Raw genomic sequence first — 13635 nt, forward strand, 5'->3', positions numbered from 1 at the left:
GAGGAATACAGAGGCCTTAAGCAGGTTTTGAGGGATCAATTAGATGGAGGCGAAACAAACTTGAAAATCATACACTGAGGTGGTAAACCTCAACTTGTTAGTAATTAACATTTAAACTAATTGGCTTGTCTAGCAAGAATATTAGCATTATTTATGAGAATGTTAGAGGTTTGAACTATAAAATTAGTGAATTTTTGAAATCTGTATCTTTTTTATGTGAAAATAAGCTGGTGGCCATAACTGAGACTTGACTTCAGGATGGGGTCTTAAATGGTGAACTATTTAGCAATAATTATACAGTATTCAGAAATGATCGAAGGTGTTCTGCTTGGGTGCAATCAGAGATACCATCCAAATAGTATATATTTTTGTAATTTACATTAAAGCAAACTCGCCTCCAGCTATCTACCAAACTGTATTCGATTTTTTTTCCTCTTTTTAACCCATTCCAAGTAGCATTAAAGAAAAATATAAATTCTGATCCATTTACATTTAGACTTGTAACAGAACTTGAGGTGCTTGGTGCCTTGAACAGTGTTGGGAGCGGTAAGGTTGGGATAAACGGAGTTTCTATACGCATGTTAAAATCTTGTATTTCGACGTGTCTAGGCCCTCTTGTTAATATTATCAACTTGTCTTTCATGGCTGGCGTTGTTCCTGATATCTGGAAAAGGGCTCTCATAATGCCTGTTCCTAAAGTTTCCAGCCGAACTTCTGTGGGTGAATTACGGCCAATTAGTATACTGCCAACTCCATCCAAAATAATGGAAAAAATTGTAAAAACCCAAATACTAGATTATCTTCTTCCTAAATGTATAATACCTAAATATCAGTCGGGATTTAGGGCTAACCACAGTTGTGCCACGGCCTTGTTGAAAATAACTAGTGATATCGCAAGGTCCTTTGATAATGGTCACTGTTGCCCAACAGTGCTCATTGACGTGACCAAAGCTTTTGATACGTTAAACACTGATCTTTTAGTAGCTAAATTAAATTATTATAACCTAAAGGCTAATGGATGGTTTGGCAGCTATCTGGGAAATAGGAAACAGGCAGTAAGAATTACAGATGCTGAGGGAGCAGTGAGCATCTCAAGCTGGAGGGTTGTGGGCAGGGGTGTGCCTCAGGGTTTTATCCTGGGGCCACTTTTATTTACACTTTTTACATCAGATTTGATTCAACACATAAAACACTGTAAATACCATATGTATGCAGACGATTTACAAATTTATAGTTCAACCCCGGCTAATAAGTTGCCCACTGCTTTAACCTTCATTAATGATGACTTGGAGCGTATCTCTCTTTGGGCTAGTCAAAACTCCTTATTTATTAATTCTAAAAAAACACAGGCTGTATTGTTTTCTAAAAATGAGATAAACTTAGAAACTGCCACAGCTGTAAAACTTAAAATTAACGATTCTGAAATTAATTGGACTAATCAAGTAAAAAACCTTGGTCTGCACATGGATTGCAGGTTGCAATTTGATGCTCATGTAACTCATGTTTGTCAAAAATCATATCACAAACTCAAAATTCTGTATGAATTCAAAAATGTCTTACCCCTAATTAGTAAAAAAATTCTTACTGAAAGCCTAGTACTTAGTATACCTGCCTACCTTAATATTGTATACGGTCCATTCCCAACTGAAATTAACAAATATAAAATTCAAAAAATACAAAATTCATGTGTGCGGTTTACTAAAGATCTTTCACGCAGGGATCATGTTAGTCAGCATATTTCAGAAATTTATACTTTAAATATGGCAGAGAGAAGATTTGCAAATCTTAGCAGTCTAGTATATAAAGTAAAAAATCTCAAAGAGCCTGCTTATTTGTTGGAGTTTTTGATGGGCCGTGGAGATGCCCATTCAGTAGATATTCGCCATAAAAATATTTTTTCTATTCCTCAACATCGCACTGAATTTTTTTAAATCTTGTTTTGCCTACACAGGGATCTATACTTATAATATCTTGCCTGTGAGTTTTAAGGAAGTGAGTCACACTACTTTTAAGCATAAAGTTAAGGACTATATAAGGGAGAGCAATATATCAAATAATTTATTGTGACACATAATTATTTTACTGAATATATACATATGTATAAATAAATAGGTAGGAATATTAGCAGTCTTAGTTTTAGGTTTAGATATTTAAGCACGGTGGTTATTAAAATAAGCGTAGCGGTACTTTCCACCTTTGTATGGTATTCTTATTTTATGTCATACAATAAAGTTTATTTTATTTTATTTTTTATTCAAGATAATAACACGCATGGGATTTTTTCATAGGGGACTTCAATATTACATCTAATTCACAAATTAATAAGTTGAATGACTTTATGGCCTTATGTGGTTTGAAGGAGCTAAGCTCCATTACAAATTATTACAATAATCTATTAGATCTTGCTATCTCTAATTTTGAATGTGAGGTCACTAAAGAAGATCTACCTCTCGTCCCTGAGGACAGGCATCACCCGACTATTAGTATCTCTTTTTCTCTTAAGAACAATTCCTCAAACTTGAACTTTGAACCAAATTCATGCAGTAGAAATTATAACTTTAAAAGGGCAAATTTTCCATTTCTTTATAGACTGCTATCAGAGACTAATTGGAACTTTTTAATCTCCATCACTGATCTCAATCTATCAGTTGCACTCTCCTATAACTTCTTGTATGATACTTTAGATCAAACATTACCTCTTCATAAACCTAAGAAATATAAAGTTAGATATCCTATCTGGTATACAGGGCCAATTATTAAAGATTAAAAAAAAAGGACAAAGCTCATAAAAGGTACAAAAAATATAAATTGCATACTGATCATATATAAATTTTTAATTAAATTTTTTTATTATATTTATTTTAATTTTCCACAGTTTTGGATATGTTCTTGTCAAAATACATTTATTATACAGGGTGTTTTTTATATATTGCGACAAAATTCAGGAACGTGTTCTTTGGACAAAAATTCGCAAAAAAGTTTTTATAAACATAGGTCCTAAATCTTTTAGATTTTGATCTACAGGGTGGTAAAATTTTAACAAAAAAAATATTTTTTTTTGGATAACTTGAATACCCCTGTAGATATTTGTCCAAAGATTGGTATGCAGGGTCTGTGTATCCAGAGCCATTTACCAACATACTTTTAACATTTTTATGTTCTCCAGTGGCGTGTGTGCGGGTTTTCCGCTGAATACTCTTATAAAGAAAAATGGTACGCCACTGGTTTTTCTTGTATTAAAACATATTTTTAAATTCCCCGTTTTATTTGCAACATTTTTGATCCCTTGGACTTTGTCCGTTAGATGCACGGTTTTCGCACAAAAAATTAAAAAAAAATTGAATTCATTACTTTGAATTCATTAGTTCTTTCACTCATCCTTAGCTGCGATAACCTGTCATCGACTCAAGCTGCTCAATAGAAGCGAGAAAAAAATAAATAAAATAATTGTTATAAAAAATGTAGAAAAAATTTTAAGCTATGATGAAAATGCTTTATAAATTAGCGTATATTATTAATAATAAAAATGAAAAATTACATAATTTCCTTTTTGAAATACTAGCATTAGGTAAATTAAACTTAATTTGTGCTTACATGTTTTAGGTCTTATAGATTATGTAAAATACCTTAAAGGCAGATACAGCGAAATCGAAAAACCATTACATGTTCCATGTTGGTATCCATTCGATATCAATAAATTTTATGGAATAGTCATCTTCTATGAAATATCCTCAGTTTACTATGCTGATATTTTGAATATAGGTTTCCAAGTTCTATTTAACACTTTTATGATACAAATTTCTGCTGACCTGAAAATTTTACAGTTCAACTTTAAAAACTTTTCCAAAAATATGGATACCGGAGAGGAGTTATCTGAGAAAGAGGCCTATTTAAATTTTAGAGAATGTGTTATTAATTACCAAAAATTATTGAGTAAGTAAAAGTTTCAGGATATTATTATATACGTGCATATAATGTGATCTTAAAAAAACTGTAACTCTAAAGTTTTGCGTTTCTCAGAATACTTTTAAATCTTAAATATACTTGTATGTATTTCGTCGAGCACACTACCGAATTTGTTTCTTTTGTAGACACACCTATCGCTTAAATAACGAGCTGAAGTATGTCCTACTGGTGGAATATAGTATTTCCTCCATAATGCTTGCAGCTGTTTTAGTACAAATTATGCAGGTATAATTGTATGCGAATAATTGTATTTATTTTACTAGGGAAAACTGCTTTATTTCAACTAACCCTTTTTTGCAATACTTTCATTTCAATGGGGATTACTAGCTTGGAATGCCAATGAAATAGTACTACAGGTAAAGACTTTTGAAAGTCAACTAAATTTCAACCATTATTTTAATTATCAAATAATTAATTTAAACATTTTATAAAGGTGTTATTTTTATTAGCTTTAACTAGGTTTACATTTTAATTTGCTCTATAATACTATCACCACAAATACATAGATAGTGATAGCCATGTCGAGTTACCAATTTATATTACTTCCTGTTTTTATAATTTAATTTTTAGTTAAGTTATAAGCATCAAATTGTGCAGTTTCCCATAATTTATTCTCTTTTTTTTCCATGTCAATGGTCACCACCGAATTTAGGACACCTTGTACAGAATGTTTATAAATTTTTCACTTATTACAAATTGACATACAACCGCTCGTCTTACTGACATTAATTTAGCTTTCTCTTATCATCACTTTTCCCAATCAGTGCTATGAATACTGTGGTAGTAGCAGCAACGTAAATTCTTGCCTTGTCTGAGATAAGCTTTCGCGACCTAAAAAAAGTCTCTTCCTTACGACTAATTTGGGTGATGCTTGCTGATAGAAATGTAAGAATAACTAGTTTATAGCTTGATTTTATTTATATGCTTTTGTTTTGACTTTTTTTAGATATTCTTTAACTTTTGATTTGGTAATTAATAAAATCTATTAATTTGTACCCTTTTACATAATGAGTGATGACACGGGAACGAATCTGCCCAGCTAAACAACCAGTATCCAAATGAAATGTAAAATCTTTGGGAAATATTACAAGGAATTTTGTTACTACTAAACGATATTAGTAACTATAAGTTAAAAGTGAACCAAATACATCCAAGGTCATAAGATACACACTCTTCAATAAACAACACAATTTTTTACTCAAAAACTGATTCTGGTCCGTTTGTTGTTTACTTAGAATCTACAAAACAGGTTGGCTTCAATATAGGAAAATTCAATAATATTAAAATAGCGAGAAACATACTTAATTTAAATTTGACAGACATTAAAAAAATTGCCAATGAATTTACTATTTTTCAGTCAGCTAATGACTTTATTATAAATAAAGTTCTTATAAATAATTGTTACGAAATATTTATCCCATTTAACTGTGTTACATGCAAAGGAATTGTACGACAAATAGGCTCTGACATATCAAAAGACGAAATTATAAAAAGATGCAGTGTAAATAGAGATATTGCAATTATATTAATAGAGATATGACTTCTTTTCTACTTTGACTGATCGCTAAAATCTATTTTTTCTATGATCGTTATAAAAAGTAAGTTTTTTTTTATATTTTATTTAAAATTTCATTGTAACGTGTTAATATTTCACGCTTCCAAAATCGCGAAGTAGCCTGTGAACTTTTTTTTAACGTAACTACGGACAACTCCGCCGCACTTTTAAACATTCTTGTTTAAGAGTTTAATCTTTTTACCACATTCTTCCTCTGCCCACGATAAAGTTGATATTTGTAGGATTTTGTGATATTTTAAATCGTAGTCACTGTCCGCTAGTTGACAAGATTAATTTGTTAAAAAAATTGCTAACAATTACACAAATAATGAAATGTGCGATATGCACTTCATTTATGAACTGGCTAACGGAAACGCACGAGAAGCCTTGCGTATTTATGCTGAATGTTACCCGAATCGTGTTATTCCTCATCACTCCATGTTTACGCGTTTACACCAACGTCTAAGTGAAACCGGCAGCTTTAAAAAACTCACCGCTCAAAACGGACATCCCCGAACAGTTACTCCTCAAATTGAAGAACAGGTACTCAATGAATTCGAGGAAGATCCCACCACAAGCACTAGGAAAATTGCTCAGACGGTATATACACATTAGTAACTTTACAGTTTGGAATATTCTTAAAAGAAACCTTTTATACCCGTATCATATTCAGCGGGTGCAGGCACGGCTTTGTGTCGTTGGATGCAAGAACGCATAAGGCAAGATACACCGTTTATAAGAAAAATACTTTTCAACGATGAGGCTAATTTCTCCAGGGACGCAATTATGAACTTCCACAATAACCACATATGGCATTATGAGAACCCACATGCTGAAAACCGTCATCAGCACCAGTTTTCACTTAATGTATGGGTCGGCATTATTAAAAACTCATCGGTCCATTTTTTTTACCAGCAAGGTTGACTGGACAAGTGTATCAAGAATTTCTTGAAAATGAATTACCAGCGATGCTAGAAGATATCCCCATTCAGCTGATACAGCAAATGTTTTTTTTACATGACGGTGCTCCAGCCCATTTTAGTTTAGTGGCTCGGCAGTATTTGGATATTACGTATCCAAATCGTTGGATAGGTCGGGAAAGTATTCACCCTTGGCTCCCATGGTCTCCCGACTTAAATCCGCTAGATTATTTTTTGTGGGGCCACCTTAAATCACTGGTTTATAGAAATCCAATTGATAATGTGGATGAATTGCGTAATCGCATTATAACGTCCTGTGACATACCTTCGGCAGACACCAGGAATTTTTGAACGTGTCCACCAATCAATGCGACGTCGATTAGATGCTTGTATTGATGTTGGAGGAGCACACTTTGGACAACTTTTGTAAAAATAATAATATTACTTAAATAAATAATAAAAAATTAAATATTTTTTTATCACTTAAAAACTTGTATTTTAAATTAAAGATTGTAGAAGCAAAAGTTTTAAATCCTCAATTACAATTTTATTAAATTGGGTTGGCTTTTGTACTAAATTAATTAATAAAAATTTTATTATTTATTATTAAAATTGCAATAAACTAAAAAAACGAATAATTAACTAATCAAATCTGAGCAACATGTCCATGGTTTTTAATTTTTTGTGCGAAAACCGTGCATCTAACGGACAAAGTCCAAGGAATCAAAAATGTTGCAAATAAAACTGGAAATTTAAAAATATTTTTTAATACAAGAAAAACCAGTGGCGTATCATTTTTCTTTATAAAAGTATTCAGCGGAAAACCCGCACACACGCCACTGGAGAACATAAAAATTTTAAAAGTATGTTGGTAAATGGCTCTGGATACACAGACCCTGCATACCAATCTTTGGACAAATATAATATCTACAGGGGTATTTAAGTTATCGAAAAAAAATCATTTTTTTGTTAAAACTTTACCACCCTGCAGCTCAAAATCTAAAAGGTTTAGGACCTATGTTTATAGGAACTTTTTTGCGAATTTTTGTCCAAAGAACACGTTCCTGAATTTTGTCGCAATATATAAAAAACACCCTGTATAATAAATGTATTTTGACATGAACATATCCAAATGTGTGGAAAATTACTCAAATCGTTCCAGTACATAAATCTGATGAAAAAATCAATATTTGTAATATATCACTGCTAAGTCACTTTGGTAAATTTGTTGAACTACTTATTTTTAAACAACTTTTCTTTGGTGCGGTACAAAGTAAAATTTTCGGCCTTTGCCTAAACACCGTAAGAGTAATTTTGTGTATCCATTTTTTAGGGACAACACGCGAACAAAGAAAAACAAGGTCGTGAAAGTAGCAGTGGAAGCGGAAGTGATGAAAAAGACAACCATCATAAAACTACTCATGTAATGTTAAGATCATTGCATGCTAACATTGGGCAAGCGTCACATTCCCAGCAGAACCTGTAAATATATCTGTTGTCGACTATTCTTCTCCATCGACGTCCCAACAAACTTATGACATCAACGTCGATCCTGAAATTATAGTGGACGATGGCTATCATGAAAATGATCTGGGTCGTTATGTTGGGTTGGCTACCCAGCTATCGATAGAAAAGAAGAGGGAGTTGTTACAAAATCCTTGGATCCCGCTCAGAAATTACATTTTGAAAGTGATGTAAGCCATTTGAAAAGAAAATTTAATCATGCTTGGTTGGATCAATGTGCACCATGGCTAGTATATTCCAAGCGACTAAAAGGTGCTCTTTGTAAGCATTGTGTTTTGTTCCCTCCGCCCATCAGCACTGTGAAAGGAATTTTGGGATCATTTATGGTCAGGCCATATATAAAGTTCAAAAATATGCAAGACTACCGAAAGTATGCTACGACCAACCGTCACCTAACAGCGACAAATGCTGCAAAAAATAGGCGTGCGATTCTACGACGAAAGCAAAGGGAAAATCAGAGAATTTGTAGGGTTCGTTGAACTAAAAGCTTAAAATGCTTCAGCAATTGCCGAAGGAATGGACAATTTCTTGATTAGTTCTAACCCTCCTACCGAAGATTGCATATGGTTTAGATTCGATGGCTGTTCTATATTGGCAGGGGAAGAGAGTGGCGTACAAGCCATTTTGAGAAAAAAATTACCTCGTGCTTTATATTTTCATGTCACAAACTGACCTTGACCTTGTTGTGAATGATGCGAACGGGGTGCCAGAAATTAGAAATACTATCGCCACTGTAAAGGATGTTATAACGTTTTTCAGAGAATCGACTTCATGTCAAAACTACGCTCCAAACCTATCACGATTGTGTGAGACGAGATGATCCGAAAAATAAATCAATTAGAAAGTTTTCTTCAAATTTCCCAGCTTGTATAATCTCTAGAAACGTTATCCGTAGAGGGAAATTATGCCACCAGAAAATCTGCATATCAGTTGCATTCAGCCGTTACAAAACCAGTGTTTATTATTGCTCTTCTTCTTCTTCTACCTCAATTACAATGGACTCGCGTCGTATTTCGACGGCCGCCCAATTTTGTTGTTTTTATTATGGACCTACAGTTTAATGTGGGTTCCGAACCACAAGTGCTTTGTTTTTATAAGACAAACACAAACAACCATGCCCATGCCAGGATTCAAACCTGAGACCACACGATCGCATCGTGAACACTTTGCCCACGGTGCTACCGAGGTCGGCTATTATTGCTCTACAAACACTAGCCAAATATTCAGCAGTTTTAGAACCAGTAGTTAGCGCACTGCAAGCTAAATCGATCGACATGATCTCGGTGGGGGACCACATCAAAAATATCAAGGACATTCTTAGAAATGACCGCGAGTTTCCTGATAGAATAAGTAATGAAATGCTTCAAAAAGCGCGAGCTGTTTCAATGGATTTGAACATAGAAATTTCGGTTCCACGTCTTGCTCACAAGCAAACACATAGAAGTAACCCACCATCAGACAATGATAACGAATATTGGCGGCGTTCCCTGATAATACCATACATTGATTCACTCATTTCATCATGGAATATTCGATTCTCCCAATAAAATACTCCGGCGTTTGCTTTAAGTAAGCTACATCCCTTGTATATGACCAAGACCAAAACCAGCATTATAGACTTACACCAGAAGAATTTTATAACCTGGATATCACCGGAGAACTGAACCTTTGGCATAATTTATGGGTGAAGAAGGCGTTATCAGATGATCAACTAAGGGACATCGAAGTAGTTGATTTGTTCAACGAAGCCATCATTTTTTACCCTACTGTCAAAAAGGCATTGATTATTTTAAGTGAGTAAAGAAAGGCTTACAGGTTTATGTCTGATGAGCATACATCGCAATTATTTAAAAGAAAGCAGTGAGTTTATTGAAAATACTGTCATAGACAAATTTTCGGCAAATCCGAGAAGATTACTGTTAAATTAATATACATACCGTAAAGTAGGGCTACTTTGTGACATTGCCACTTTTAACTAAAATTATTTTTTTTACCAGGTCGCTAAAAACGATAGAACGATCTAAATTTCATATAACAATAGTGTACCGGGTGCGCCATCTAGATCAATATGACAAAAGCCGGTAGCAAAACATCGCTCCTCATACCAGAGCAGAGTTGAAAATTAGGCAAACAGGTGTTTTTCGATTTGTGTCATAGAGAAATTAATATTAAATACTTTTACGTACTTTTAATTACTCTATGATTTGTGTGTAAACTTTCTATTGAGCGCAAAAAACCGTGAAAGATTTTTTAACTAAGGTAAGTTTATATTAAAGTATAATATGTTGCTTGCTTTACTGTAAAAATTGTATACTTTCGAGTCTTTTTTAATTTGTTTTTTCTATTTTTACGAAAAAAGTACAAAACGGGGAGCGACTTTGTGACAAAAAAAAATGTCACAAAGTAGCCTCTTACCTGTTAAACAAAGTCCAAAAAAATTGTTTTCTTTTAGATACAATGTCAAGGGCGTACAAAAAAAATATTGGCTGCCGCAGCTACAAAAACTATACAGAAGAAACGTTAGCTGAAGCTCTTAATGATATAAAAAATAAACGAATATCATTACGCGGTGCTGCGGAAAAATATGGTATACATCGAAATACTTTATGGCTGAAAATTAAAGAACGGCACAAAAACAGGCCTGGACAACAAAAAGTATTTACCGACCAAGAAGAAGATGCCTTTGCCGCCCATATTATCACTGTGTCAACTTTTGGTTTTCCCGTAAGCACATTTGATCTAAGATGTATAGTCAAATCGTATATAGAACGTCAAGGCAAAAAAGTTAAGCCTTTTAAAAACAATATGCCAGGACCTGATTGGGTCAAGTGCTTTTAGAAGCGACAACCGCAGCTTTCACAGAGAATCGCGCAGAATATTACACATGTTAGGGCTGCCACTGATGAAGAAACTGTAAAAAATTTCTTTGATAATTTGGAGGCTGAGTTAGAAGGAATTCCTGCAGAAAATATATGGAGTTATGACGAAACAAACCTTGTTGACGACCCAGGCCAGACAAAAATAATAACCAAAAGGGGAACAAAGTACCCTGAGCGAATCAGAAACTCTTCCAAATCCTGTACTTCTCTAATGGTATATGCGGAAATGCCGAAGGTCAATTAGCTCCACTTTATATTAATTATAAATCTCAAAAATTATGGAATACATGGATTCAAAATGGACCCGCAAACGCGCGATATAATAGAACGGCTTCGGGATGGTTTGACTACCAAGTTTTTGAGGATTGGTTTTTAAATCTTATGCTGCCAATATTAAAACGGCAAGAAGGGCGAAAGGCCCTTATAGGAGATAATCTTAGCTCGCATTTAAATCAGCAGGTAATTCAAGCATGTGAAGCTAATGATATTCGCTTTATACTTTTACCTCCTAATACAACGCATCTACTCCAACCACTTGACGTGGCCTTTTTCCGCCCAATGAAGGAAAAATGGCGCAAAATTTTAAACGAGTGGAAGGCAAGCAACTACGGCAGCAGAGTCTCTTACCAAAGGATGAATTTCCAAGCCTTTTAAAAAAGCTGATGAGTCAGTTAGAAGAAAGAGGACCTGATAGCCTAAGATCTGCTTTTAGAAAGACAGGCATTTATCCTTTAGATCGAAACGAGGTCATGGACCGTTTATGCACTCGTATTGTAACAGCAGATACCGAAATAGCTGAGGTTGTGGGTAATAGTTTTATTCAACACCTTACCAACGTAAGGACTGATGCAACCAAAGGGAGGCAGATTAAAAGAAGAAAGCGCCTAAACGTTCCACCAGGTAAAAGCATAAGTAGTAGTGATTTTAACATCCCATCTGCTCCCACTTCTGCTGAGAATACGCAAAACAACGATGACCCTCAACCTGGACCCTCCGGCATCCAACAAAAGAAACGCCTAAAAAGCGGTCGAGATAATGGATCAACATCAGATAGTTCCAGTGAAAATCAGGACCAAATTAAATACATGGAAAGTGATGACAGTCCATGGGATGAACATTTTTTCAGTGATGAAGATGAACGGGTACTTGAAGAAAGAACTGTAGCCCAAAAAGCAGAAAAGTCAGAGGGAAAGTACGTCGTTGTTAAATTTGAAGGAAAGTATTTTCCAGGTCAAGTTACGACCGTATACAGCATAGGAGCGACAGTAAATGTGATGGAACGTGTTGGAAAGCAGTGGAAGTGGCCTCAAAAGAAAGACGAGATATTTTATAGAAATGAGGAAATTATTATGGCCATAAATGCCCCAGTTCATCGTGGAAGAAGAGCGTTATTTGACATTCCAGAGTTAAGTGATTTTGTTGTGTAATCACCGGTGTGTGTATCATATATTATTTACCACCAGTTTTATTACTTAGTTTTCTTTTGTTTAAAGTTACCTACACATTAATAAACATTTTGTTAATATTTTGCATAAGAGCATTTAGAAATGTAAAATAAAAGTTATTTTGTAATTATTTATGTGTTTTTATCTATCAAATATCCTTATTTAAAATTTTAATATTATATATTTTTTGTAGATAAATAGAGCATGGGTGTTACTTTCTGCCAAAATTGTATTTCACGGTAAATATCAAACAAAATGATCCCTGTCACAAAGTAACCCCGACCCATGGGGTGACTTTGTGACACTTTATTTTGTTTTTTTCTCAAATTCTACTTCACATGTCGAGTTATCGATTTGAATCAAGAAAGAACAAATGTGAAACGATAAGTTGGTATATCTAAAATAATATTATTTGCAAGTTTACATGATTTATTATCAAAAAACCTAAAAAATTGTCACAAAGTAGCCCCACTTTACGGTATATATTATGATTATTATACAGGGTGTCGATTTGAAAACTTCCCACCCCTATTATCTCGAAACGGCTTAGGTTTTTATAAAATCGCTAGGACACGTCGATTTTATTATCGAGGGGGAACAATTTTTATGCAGAAATCACTTCGCCTCTTTCAACCCCCTACCCCCCAGAACCTCCCTCTCAAAAATCTTAAATGGCAATAGGGGTTGAGTGATACCTCATTTGAAAGAACTTTTTATTCTCTACATTTTGGCACCTTATTTTTTAAATTTGAGTGCTGCGTTGCCAAGTTAGGGTTATTTAAACATTGTTAAATTACTTGTTATTAAACATTATTCCTGTAAGTGTTTTAATTACGTTAAAGCTATGATTTGCATTGAAACATGTTATTTAGGTTAATATTATTTTTACTAAACATTTGCATAGCCGTTACAATTATGGTCTTTATAAAAGCACGCCTAAAATTTATTTTATTAACACATCTACTTTAAGAGGTGTTCAAAGTGTTCTCCATTGTTCTCCAAACAAAAATAAAGTCTATTCTCAAATTCTTCCCGAACATTCTGAAATACCTCTTCTGGAATAGCCCTACTTGCCTCTGTAATTCTTCTTTTTAAATCTTCGATATCATCAGGCTGAGTTTTGTAAACAACCGATTTTATGTGCCCCCATAAAAAAAAATCTAACGGCGTTAAGTCTGGTGACCTAGCAGGCCATTCTATCGGTCCCCTTCTACCAATCCATTGGTTAGGGAATCTGTTATTCAACCACTCCCGCACTGGCCGAAAATAATGCGGCGTAGCTCCATCTTGCTGAAAGTGTAGTTCGTTTTCTTGCAAAATGTTACCAACTTGATTTTCCAGTTCAG

This window comes from Anthonomus grandis, unplaced genomic scaffold, assembly GCF_022605725.1.
Source record: "Anthonomus grandis grandis unplaced genomic scaffold, icAntGran1.3 ctg00000319.1, whole genome shotgun sequence".
NCBI lineage: Eukaryota > Metazoa > Arthropoda > Insecta > Coleoptera > Curculionidae > Anthonomus > Anthonomus grandis.